General features: G+C 44.1%; 1 protein-coding gene across 3 annotated transcripts in view; it reads left to right on the forward strand.

Annotated features, from left to right (window-relative positions):
• The window catches only part of CYRIB (CYFIP related Rac1 interactor B), a 150,608-nt gene that overhangs the window by 32,036 nt on the left and 106,074 nt on the right, over window positions 1–12,498 (forward strand). For all 3 annotated transcript variants that reach the window (XM_059901878.1, XM_059901876.1, XM_059901875.1), the window contains exon 2: window positions 4,371–4,423. The gene's annotated coding sequence lies outside the window, so the exon portion shown is untranslated. The remainder of the gene's footprint in view (window positions 1–4,370; window positions 4,424–12,498) is intronic.

Below are 12,498 nucleotides of genomic sequence, written 5' to 3' on the forward strand. Positions count from 1 at the left end.
AGAGTCTGTTTAATTGTGCAGGCTTGGGATCCAGCAGCAGTATTTTTAAAGGTTTTCCTCCCTCCGCTGTGAGCTCTGGTTGAGCCGGGGTGAGAACCACTATGCTAGGCTGTTTGAGATGTTATTTCACTGGCAGAAAAATATTGCCTTAAACTCTTCAGCAATTAGCAACTATTGCAAACTTTGGGAGTTTGCTGTGCCGGGTGGATATAAGTAAAACACCTGCTTTCCTTTGTCTGTTTCCTATTAACTGGGATATGGGAAGTGTCAGAATAATGATTAAATGAAGCAGGCTAGAAAATGTCACCCTCAGTGTCTCAGACCCAGAATTTCCAGGTGCACTTAATTTGTCACCTGGGTTTTGCTCGGGAGTGGTTTCCGAAACAACATGCCAGTGACTTGCATACTAAGTTTTCTTTTTTTAAGAAAAACGTACTCTAAGGAACTTCTACACTAAAGGTAGTTCCTTTAAATGAAATACATATGTATGTACACAGTATAGATCTGTGAATAAAAAACTTTTAAGAGGACACAGGAATTATGAGGAATTCTTTTGATGGAGGGGTTATATAGGTCGAAATTGCCTCCTTAAAAATCGTGTTTGCTGTCACAGTAAAGTTAATATCAAAACATTAAAAAAACAAGAGGGAACTAAGTGGTTTGGGGAGCTCAACTTTTCTTTAAAAATTCTCATAGCCTGAGATCACATAATAGAGATTTGACCTAAAAAATGATCCATAATCCAAGAACATATTCAATCCCTAAGAATTTTTTTAGTCACCTTCATAAATAGATTTGTTTTAGTGGGAACTTTTAGTCCTGCCTAGAAAATCCCAGGAGTTGTGAAAGTGTGGTGTAATTGGCAGTCAGGTAAAGGAAAGATTCCGTTAGACCTGCGAACATTAAGCATTTTCCCCTAAAATAAGCAACGTTTCTGGTAGGTGTGACTACATAGCCTTCCATTTAAGAACGTTGTCCAAAAAAAAAGAAAAAAAAGAAAGAAAGATGAAAGAAAAAGAAAGAACATTGTCCCCCTTTTAAAAACATTATATTGCATTTGCTAAGAGACCTGGAGCAAGTCATATCATTCTTTCGGACCTGAGGTTCTTCATTGGTAAGTAAGGGGGGCTGTTAGTTTTCCGATGGGGCTTTGCTGAGCACCTGGAGTGGCTTCGAGAGCCCTGGCGGACGAGTGTTGAGCTGGCACCTCTCTGGGTCTCTGGGTTTCGAGCCCTGGCGGAGGAGTGTTGAGCTGGCACCTCTCTGGGTCTCTGGGTTTCCTGCTCTGGCCTCAGACAGAGCTGCTGTCTGGGGCGGCTCTGGATGGGTGCTCATTTGCAGAGAGAGGAAATCCTTTCGTTCTGCATGTGTTTTTGAGGACCTGCTATAAGTCAGGAATAATACCAGGTGCTGGGGACACGAGGATATGACCAAAACAGAGTGTGAGCCCTCAGGTAGCTGGAAGTGTCCTGGAGCAGACAGACAGGGACACAGATAATTCCAGTGTTTCTTCAGCTAGGTCAGGGGCTGGGTGGGAGAAGGTTGGTCAAATGACTGACTGTGTATGTGAGCCCTGGGTGTATTTTTTTAGAAACAAATGACAAGTAGAGGACAGTTCCCTCCTTGAGTCACTGCCTAGTCACTCTCAAAGGGAAAAGAAAGAGGAAGGAGGAAGGCCCAAGTGGGATGCTTGGGACTTCCCTCGTGCCCTGGAGTGGACTCAGGGACTTGGCCGTGCTGGTGAAAGGGCTGTCGGGAAAAGAGGAGGATCTGGGCTCTCAGAAGACCCCAGAATTAGCCCTGAGGACTGGGAGGGACCCTGGGAGTCATCTAGTCCAGGCAAGTTACCCTGGCAAGCCCACCTGCCTACATATCCTGTGTCTCTCTTCCTACCTCTTGTGCTTGACCTTGTAAACGAGCAATTTGGTCTGTGGGCCTTTGCAAGTGCTGCCAATTCTGCTTGGATCCCCTCGGTTGGGCAAATTCGAACTTGTCTTTTAGTTCTCAGCTTAGATAACACCTTCTTGGGGAAGTCTTTGTTATACCCATCACTTTCCATCCCCTGCTGAATTAATTAAATACCCTTTCCTGTGATTTCCCAGCACCTGTACTCACCCCTGTTGTAATACTTTTTGTTACTCCATTGTAATTGCATGTCAGCCTGTAATGCCCCACTAATCGATGAGAGCCCTTTGTGGCTGGGATGGTTTAATTCCTGGAATTATTCCCATGGCCACATGCTTGGTACATCGTAGGTGCTCAGTAGATAGTTCTTGAATGAATGAGTGTCCTCACTTGACAGCAGCGGCTGCAGGAGCTCAGAGAGGTTCAGTGACTTGACCAAAGTCACACAGCTCTGGGAGACCGAGACAGACTAGAGCCCATGCTATCAGCCTAAAAAGGAGACAAGATCAGATCCAGTTTCTGGAGTCATGGTCCTGGTTCTCTCTGCCCATATAGAGGAAGTGAAAGAAGGTCACCCTTGTTTTGAGATGAACACTTTCCTTCTAGGGGAGACATACTCTATCTCCTGGGTTTGTCTCTAAGTGATGCAAAGACCAGCTTACTCTTCATGTTCTTAAAATAAAACCAAACAAAGAGTTTTGGGGGCTTCCCTGGTGGCGCAGTGGTTAAGAATCCGTCTGCCAATGCAGGGGACACGGGTTCCAGCCCTGGTCTGAGAAGATCCCACATGCCGTGGAGCAACTAAGCCCGTGTGCCACAACTACTGAGCCTGTGCTCTAGATCCCGTGAGCCACAAGTACTGAGCCCACGTGCCACAATTACTGAAGCCGCACATCTAGAGCCCGTGCTTCGCAACAAGAGAAGCCACTGCAATGAGAAGCCCGTGCACTGCAACAAAGAGTAGCCCCCGCTCGCCGCAACCAGAGAAAAGCCCGTGTGCAGCAACAAAGACCCAACACAGCCAAAAAAATAAAATAATGTAAAAATAGTTCTTTAAAAAAAAAAAAGTTTTGTGAGAGTTAGTATGCTTTTTTCCAATTTCTAGGACTTTCACCCAGGACCTTAAAATTTTTCCCAAGTAAACAGCAGCTTGTCCTGTTTTCTGTTTTGTAAATCTGGTCAAAGAATCAGAAAGAAAGAAAAAAAAGTCCTTTATGTAGCTGCAAGACATAGCGAGTGGAGTCAGAACTGTCATCATGTCTCTGGGCATCTGTGTACGCGTGTGTGTTGTGTGGTGTGTGCACGCGCATACACGCAGGGTGTGGAGTGTGTGCACACATGTGAGGTCTTAGCTTGTGAGGATGTTTAAATGGTTCTTAAGTGAAATCCCCTTTTTCTTTGGCCACTGGGCAGTTTTGTGATTTTTCTTTAAAAGAGAATTTTAAACCACACTCAGGCAACAACGGAAAGAAAACCTGTACTGGTGAACAAGAGGATTGCTGGCAAAGTAGCAGGAGTGGTTGACATGATCGGCTGATAATGTTCTCCCACGACAATTAGGAAGGGCCCCCAAACCTTTTGTGAATAAAGTGAGGCTGGTTAAGTGGCTTCCGGTAGTCTCAGCCTCCGATGAAAAGCAAAGAGAAAACACTAAGGCAGCTGAAGATTTAATCAAAATTAAGGCCAGAAGAGGGCATTCTTCCAGGCAATAATAAGAGCGTCTAGACACTGCAGATCTTGCTCCTATCTTCACACTAAATGCTGGTGAATGGGTTCGAATGGGATATTGTTTAACTATGGTTTTATGAAGACTCCCTTTGATTCATAGGTATTTGTCACTGTAAGAGATTTTGAGGGTGACAAGGATGGTGTAATGTACATGTTTGTTTTCCTTTCTCTGCAGTGTAGAAACCTAAAGCAGGAAGCGATTCAGGGGTAGAATGACTAAGACCAGTTCAAACTCAAGTTGAGCTGGGTGTTTTGCTGAGACCAAGACTTGCTGAGGTACCCCAGAGTTCCAGCATCCTTTATCTTAGAATTCTGAGTCTGAAAGGACAGCCAGGCCCTGCCTTCTATGTCCCTGGGACAATGCAGTCCAGCCAAACTGTGCCTTCATCAGAGGAGTTTGATTTGGGTTTGCTCTTTACTTGCTGTGCAACCTTCAGCAAGTTACTTAACATCTCTGAATCTCCATTTCTTTTTTTTTTGAATCTTCATTTCTTTATTTGTAATACATAAGACTATTTTGAACATTAAATGAGAAAAACGTTTGTGAAACATGCTCTGTAAACTATAATGGTCGGGAGAAATGTTATTTGGATTGAAATGCTGTTGGATAGAAATGCTATACTGGGTTGTTATTCCTGGTACAGGAAAAATCAACAGTGGTTAGGATTTACTGGAGGCTTTTTTGTGTGCTGGAAACTTGTGACTTGCTTAATCCTTGCTATAACTCTGTTTTACAGGAGAAGAAACTGAGGCCTGGAGTTTGAGTAATTCGTTCAAGGTTACCAAGTTGGTAAGTAACAGAGCTGGATTTGACCACCCGGCTTCAGAACTAAGAGCTTCATTTGAATTATCTTAAGCTTCGCAACAGCCCTAGAAAGTTGAGGTTCAAAGAAGAGAAGTAACCTTGCCCATGTTCATTCCACTGGTAAGGGGTTGTCTTAGTCCGTTCAAGCTGCTGTAACAGAGTACCATAGACTGGGTGGCATATATACAACAGAAATTTAATTTTCACAGTTCTGGAGGCTGGGAAATCCAAGATCAAGGTACTGGCACATTCGGTGTCTGGTGAGGCCCACTTCCTGGTTCTTTGTGTTATAACTTCACATGGTGAAAGGGGCAAGAGAGCTTTCTGAGGTCTCTTTTATAAGGGTACTAATCCCATCCGTGAGGGCTGCGTCCTCATGACCTAATTATTCACTTCCCAAAGGCCCCACTTCCAGATACTGTCATATGGGGGGTTAGGTTCCAACATATGAATACTGGTGGGGGCGGTCACAAACAGTCCATTGCAGGGGTCGATTCAGTATTCCCATGCAGCAGTCTGGCTCGAGAACTTGTGCTCTTAACCACTGTAAACCTGCTGCTCTTGTAAGACCCCTCACGGAAAACCCATTCTGTGAGCCTGGGTGCCCTCTACCCCCGAAAGGGCACTTCCCTTTTCTGCCCTTTCCCTAAGCTTCCTGGTACCCTCACTCCCCTCCATTTGACTGTCCAGTCTCTGGAGAGGCTTAGCCATAGAGCGGAGAAAGAACTGGCAGAATATTATCCAGCAGTCTCTCCTGCATGCCTTTAACTTTTATTTTAGTTGAGGTATGACTTACAGACTGCATAATGCACATCTTTTTAAAAAATTTTAATTTTATTTTGGAGTATAGTTGATTAACAATGATGTGTTAGTTACAGGTGTACAGCAGAATGATTCAGTCATACCCATAGAATGCACACATCTTAATCATACATCTTGATGAATTTTTAACATGTTGCCCTCACTGAGCCGCCACTCAGATCAGGATAAACGGTATTCCCATCACATAAGTTCCCTCATGCCCCTTTGCTGTTAGTACTGCCCCTGGAGATAGCCACTATCCTGACTTATAGAAGTCAGATCATGTCTATCATAGCATAGGTTCCTGCTTCTATCCTATCCAGATCCATATATACTTGCTCCACAGAAACAAAATAGAGGGCTTCCCTGGTGACACAGTAGTTAAGAATCTGCCTGCCAATGCAGGGGACACGGGTTCAAGCCCTGGTCCTGGAAGATCCCACATGCTGCGGAGCAACTAAGCCCATGCGCCACAGCTACTGAGTTTGCACTCTAGAGCCCACGAGCCACAACTACTGAGCCCGCGCACCTAGAGCCCATGCTCTGCAACAAGAGAAGCCACAGCAATGAGAAGCCCGCACACCGCAACGAAGAGTAGCCCCTGCTCGCTGCAACTAGAGGAAGCCAGCGCATAGCAATGAAAACCCAACACAGCCAAAAATAAAATAAATAAATTAAAACAAAGAAACAAAAACAAAATAGAGGTAAAAATCACACTTTCAATAGCGTGGGTGACCCTGTCTTTCCACCAAGCAGGCATCTCTCTTGGAGTGAGCTGAATGGGAGACACAGATCTGCTGTTCTTCTGTTGGTCTTTGTTCCGATGGCTTTTTAGGGGGTGAGCATCTTGTGCTCTCGAGTGTGTTTCTCATATTTATAGATTTTAATTATCATACAACATGGCCCCGAAATCCAAGCCGGCTATTTCTTCTTGTGCTCAACCTAAGAAACCCAATCCAGTGCTGAAGAAAAAACTGGCTGTGTTGCACTTAATGAGAGATGGTTTTTCTGTCTCCATGATGAGGCTTTATTATGGGATTTTCAAGGGGAATTCTGATGCCCTTCCATTTTCATATTACAAGTAGACTTTAGAGGCTAACCCTTGAGTAAGAGGCAGTTGTAACGTGGACAGAACTCCAGCATGGGTAAGTGGGTGTATTAGACTTGGTGACCTGGAACACTTTTGGCGACATGGCGGACTGACTTGTGTGACTCCTTCCTGATAGGAACACAGAGTTGACTGAAATACAACAACTATATCTAGGGGAGCTCATCAGAAAGGGAAGTCCACAAGTGTCAAAAATGAAGAGAGAAATCTAAGCCAAATGGTTATGTGAGCTGAAAGCCTGACAGCTTATGGGGCTTTTGTACCCAGATGGAGGCTGTAGAGTCTGGGAGTTAAGGTTTTAAGACCACAGTGGGTCTAGAAGTGAGACCTGGATCCAAGGTGGACTTGAGGAGCGTTAAACATTACACGTCTTCATGAAAAGGGGCTAGAAAAACTCCACTGTCTGGAGAAACAGAGAGGAAGCTTGTTTTGAGTGGAAAAAAGTCACCAGCAAGAAATGAAAAACCTGGGACTGTACCGTATGTGGTTGTGAAATCTATATTGTTATTGTCATAAGATATGAGAACTCCTCAAGCTGAGAAATTAACATAAAAACTGGCTGCCTACTGTGGGAATCCCTAGCACAAACACACAATCACTCCACAAGGATACTTCAACAACCCAGACCTAACAGGACTCCTACAGAAAGAACCCTAGGATGAGTTCACAATTAAATCATATGGACTATTCAGGAAATGAATGACTTTGAGTTGAAGGTAATAGAACCATCTAAAAGAGACTATAAGATAGTATATATATATTTTTTAAAGTATCATTTTTTCATTTTAACTATTATTTTTAAAAACGTATTTATTTTTGGCTACGTTCAGTCTTCGTTGCTGAGCGCAGGCTTTCTCTAGTTGTGGCGAGCGGGGGCTACTCTTTGTTGTGGTGCACGGGCTTCTCATTTTGGTGGCTTCTCTTGTTGCAGAGCACGGGCTGTAGGTGCACGGGCTTCAGTAGTTGTGGCATGCGGGCTCAGTAGTTGTGGCTCACGGGCTCTAGAGTGCAGGCTCAGTAGTTGCGGCACACGGGTTTAGTTGCTCTGTGGCCTGTGGGATCTTCCCAGACCAGGGATCGAACCTGTATCCCCTGCATTGGCAGGCAGATTCTTAACCACTGTGCTTGGGAAGTCCCAAGCCAGTATATTTTCAAATGATTAAAGACTAAAGATGATTCAAAAATGTGATGAAAGATGGAAAAAGAATAGGTTGATTTGAAAAGCTACCACATGGCAATGAAAAATAGTCATTGAAATTAAAATCTAACAAAAAGGGTTAGCTGACAGACTAGACATAGTAAAAGAGATAATCAGTGAACTGGAAGACAATAATAACAGTTTACGTTTGTTAAGTCCTTAGTATGTGCCAGACACTGTTCTGTGTCCTTGCATTAACTCATTTAATCTTCAGAACAAAATTATAAGGAAGGCATTATCATTATCATCTGTATTTTACAGATGAAGAAACTAAGGTGTAGTAGTTCAAGCCACTTGCCCAAAGTCACAGAGCTGGTAATGATGGAGCTGGGATTTGACCCCCGGTTGTCTAGTGTAGCCTAGAGTCTGTGTTTGCAATTACTACACTGTAGAAAATCATCAAGAATAAGCAATAAGTTATAAAGAGATGGGAATATGGTAGAGAGGCATGGAGGAGAGAAGGAGAGGGTACTACTTAGGTCTCAGCACAGGGACTAGGGGAGAGGCATCATTAGAAGACAGAATAATTAGCTGTCCCTTCAGATCTCCTCCAGTCCTTAGGTTCCAAGAACTTGTGACCCTATTGAGGGCAGAAATATTCAAAGAAGGGTAGCAGAGCCTCAGTTTCCACTGTAGTATGCATTGATGGGCTGATGTTTGACAAAGGTCTCTCTGGGGGAAAGAAAAGAAGCCCTGACTGTAGCATTTACCGATTTCTATGGTATAAATACTTCCACCACGACCAAGTTCAAGCTACCGACATAATGTCACTGAACATGGCCTTGGGAAGAGATGTGCATAGTTGGCTCTTCTGAGCTAGTCTGAGCCAGCTCAGTACACCAGTGGGTCTGACGTTCATTCTGTTTTAAGCTCTGATCTCTGGGTTGTGCATCCAAGGGACAGAAATTTCAGGAAGTAGTAGTATCCTGTGTAATATCACAGGGGCAGGAAGAGACAGTGGGACAAGAGTGGAGCTCTGCCCCCGCTTTCTTCCCTTGAATTTAAGAAACAAGAAAACATTTTGTGAATGTGTGTGGAGAGACTGGCATCCTTATGACACTGTTGGTGAGAATGAAAGTGAGTCCAAGCTCTTTGAAGGCCATTCAGCACCATCTGCCAACATTTTAAGTGCAAGTACTCTTTGACCCCGCAATTCCACTTCAAGGGTTTTATCTTATAAATCTCATCTTTCCTGTAGTTACACATGTGTGTGAAGATGTGTGTAATGTATGTTCATTGCAGCATTGTTTGAAGTAGCAAGACCCTGGAAGCAACTGAAATAAATGTATGTCAGGAGAGGATTGATCGAAGGGATTATGGTGTATCCTTACAGGAGAATACTGGGCCACCGTTTAAAGTAGTAGGTCGTATATACCAAGAAGGAATCATCTCCAGGATGCATTCTTTTTTTTAATATATGTAAATTTATTTATTTTATTTTTGGCTGCGTTGGGTCTTCGTTGCTGTGTGTGGGCTTTCTCTAGTTGCAGTGAGCAGGGGCTACTCTTCCTTGTGGTGCGTGGGCTTCTCATTGTGGTGGCTTCTGTTGTTGCGGAGCATGGGCTCTAGGTGCTCAGGCTCAGTAGTTGTGGCGTATGGGCTTAGTTGCTCCGCGGCATGTGGGATCTTCCCGGACCAGGGATTGAACCCGTGTCCCCTGCACTGGCAGACAGATTCTTAACCACTGTGCCACCAGGGAAGTCCCCATTCTTTTTTTTTTTAATTGAGGTGTTCTTTATAGTTGACATATAACACTATATTAGCTTCAGGTGTACAACATAATGATTCCCTATTTGGATATAATGTGAAATGATCACCACAGTAAGTCTAGTTAATATGCATCACCGTACATCGTTACAACATTTTTTTTTCTTGTGCTGAGGACTTTGCAGATCTACTCTCTTAGCAACTTTCAAATATGGACTGTAGTATTATTAACTATAGTCACCACACTGTACATTACATCCCCATGATTTATGTACTTTAGAACTGGAAATTTGTACATTTGACCCCCTTTACCCATATTTCCCACTCCCTAACCCCCAATTCTGGCAACCAGCAATCTGTTCTCTGCATCTATGATTAGGGATTTTTTTGTTTGTTTGTTTTTTAGAGTCCACGTATAAGTGAGATAACACGGTATTTGTCTCTCTCTGACTTATGTCACTTAGCGTAATCCATCCATGTTGTGGCAGATGGCAAGATTTCCTTCTTTTTTATTGCTGAGTAATAGTTCATTATATACATATATATAATAGATCACATTTTCTTTATCCATTTATTCCAGGATGCATTCTTTTTTTATTATTAATTAATTAATTAATTTATTTTTGGCTGTGTTGGGTCTTTGTTGTGGTGTGCAGACTTCTCATTGTCATGGCTTCTCTTGTTGCAGAGCATGAGCTCTAGGCATGTGGGCTTCAGTAGTTGTGGCACATGGCTTCAGTAGTTGTGGCATGCAGGCTCAGTAGTTGTGGCATGTGGGTTCAGTAGTTGTGGCTTGCGGGCTCTAGAGTGCAGGCTCAGTAGTTGTGGCATGTGGGCTAAGTAGTTGTGGCTTGCAGGCTCTAGAGCACAGGCTCAGTAGTTGTGGCACATGGACTTAGATGCTCCGTGGCATGTGGGATCTTCCCGGCCCAGGGCTCGAACCCGTGTCCCCTGCACTGGCAGGTGGATTCTTAACCACTGTGCCACCAGGGAAGCCCCCCTGTTTAACTTTTGAGGAAAAGCTGAGGCAATGGTGGGTCTGGGGTGGATGGAGGATATCTTACTGTATATCCTTTTTTTAAAAAAAATTTTTACGGAATTCCCTGGCGGTCCAGTGGTTAGGACTCTGTGCTTTCACCGCCAAGGGCGCAGGTTTGATCCCTGGTCGGGGAACTAAGATCCCACACGCCGCAGAGAGCAACCAAAAAAAAAATTTTTTTTTTTTTAAGCATAAGCATATGATATTTTTGTTGTTGTTTAAAACAAACTAATTAACAAAAACTTCACTTTGGGAGCTTTCAACCCAAACCCCTCTTATTTTTAGGGGAGATTGGCAGGTCTCCATGGGTTGCTGATCCCCAGCATTTATTGAGCACGTGCCAAGGACCAGGCACTTGCCCGTGTTGTCATACGCTGTGGGTCTCTCCATTGTCTGACTCTTCCTGGACTCTAGTAGTGGCCTGGTCAGTGTGTGATAAACAATAATCCCATTTTCAGGAAGAGGGGAGGTAAAGTCTTTGTGGGAAGTCATGTGGCATGCAAGGAGAAGAAGTGGAATTCAACAGCAATCTTAAAAGTGCTTTGTGAACAGAGGGAACCAAGCTGCTTCTTAGCAATCCCAGTTATCTGCAAGGCATCTCAAGCCTCTCTCCCTCCTGCCATTAATCCCCGGAATCTCTCTTGAGACCACCTGGAAGTGTTCTATCAGTGTTAATTTTTCCAGCTCTAAGATTCTTTGCTCTGGAAAGTTGGAGCTGTGTTTCTGGACCAAATGAATCGCTGATGTGTTTAGAAACCACAAAGGCAAGGAGAATTTGTCCTGCGCTGTCCTCCTTTTCTGACTTATTTTATCTTCACAACTCTCCTGTTGAGTTCACATCATCAAAGATCTAAGAGACATTGGCTCTGTTCACTTAAAAAGAGGGACCTTCAGGGCCTTTCTTAGCAAAATAGATGTTCCCAGAGGTGCTTTCATTGTTGCCCTTGTTGTTTTCAGCAATCAGCCACGTTTCTAGCCCATCATGACATGTTTTATGGAACCAGAGGCTTGCTCGCTCGCTCTCTCTCTCTCATCATTTGGTAATAAATTCAGTAAGTAGGTTATTCATCTTGAGAGGGCTGTTGTGATGTTTCTGTTTTAATTTATTTATTTAATTTATTTATTTTTGGCTGCATTGGGTCTTTGCTGCTGAGCAGGGGCTTTTCTCTAGTTGTGGAGAGCGGGGGCTACTCTTCATTGCGGAGCATGGGCTCTAGGAGCACGGGCCTCAGTAGTTGTGGCTCATGGACTCTAGAGCGCAGGCTCAGTAGTTGTGGCGCACGGGCCTAGTTGCTCCGCGGCATGTGGGATCCTCCCAGACCAGGGATCGAACCTGTGTCCCCTGCATTGACAGGCAGGTTCTCAACCACTGCGCCACCAGGGAAGCCCCTGCTGTAATGTTTTTGTGATTTGTTCAACAGTAATCCAAACGGGCAGAAAAACTGGAGTCAAAACTTAAGTTCATGGAATCAAAATCACAAAACCTGACCTGAATATTATTTAAGAGTGTGACATCATCTGTAACACTGGGGTGAAATTCTTGCAAGGGAGGGCCGTTTGACCCTGCTCTCGGCTGTTGCTGTTTTGTGGGCTCATCCAGAGGGCACCCTTTAGTGCTTTAAGTATCATTGGCCATGCTGCAATGTGGGATGTAGTGCTTTTAGTTTACTGTGAGATGACTGTGTATCAACCGTGTTGACTTCCCCAAACAGTAATTCTATCTTCACTGCCTGAATGAAGATACAGAGGAAGTTGAAATGCTGTTTCTTGCAGGAGGCCCGCCCTGACTCCTCCTCCCTGTGCTCCCATTGCTCTGAGCATTGCTTTGTGTAGTATTTAGTTCAAGCAATTATCTTATTGGCTTTATTTTTTTAATGCCCTTTTGTTGTTATTATTATTTACTTATTTATTTATTGGCCGCACCGCGCGGCACGCGGAACTTCCCCGACCAGGGATCGAACCCATGGCCCCTGCAGTGGAAGCGCGGAGTCTTAACCACTGGACTGCCAGGGAAGTTCTACTGGCTTTGAATAATTGTAGTTGTTTGTAGCTATCTCCACCTCAGACCAAGTGCCAAGAAAGATGGCCTGGATCCTCTCGCTTCATCTGTTTATAGCCAGCACGCAGCTTATGTCACGGCACTTCAAATTTCATGAGTTAGGATTCTTTTGACCTCGTAACAGAACCCCACCTTGAACTGGCTTCCA

This window comes from Balaenoptera ricei, chromosome 17 (assembly GCF_028023285.1).
Source record: "Balaenoptera ricei isolate mBalRic1 chromosome 17, mBalRic1.hap2, whole genome shotgun sequence".
NCBI classification, from domain to species: domain Eukaryota; kingdom Metazoa; phylum Chordata; class Mammalia; order Artiodactyla; family Balaenopteridae; genus Balaenoptera; species Balaenoptera ricei.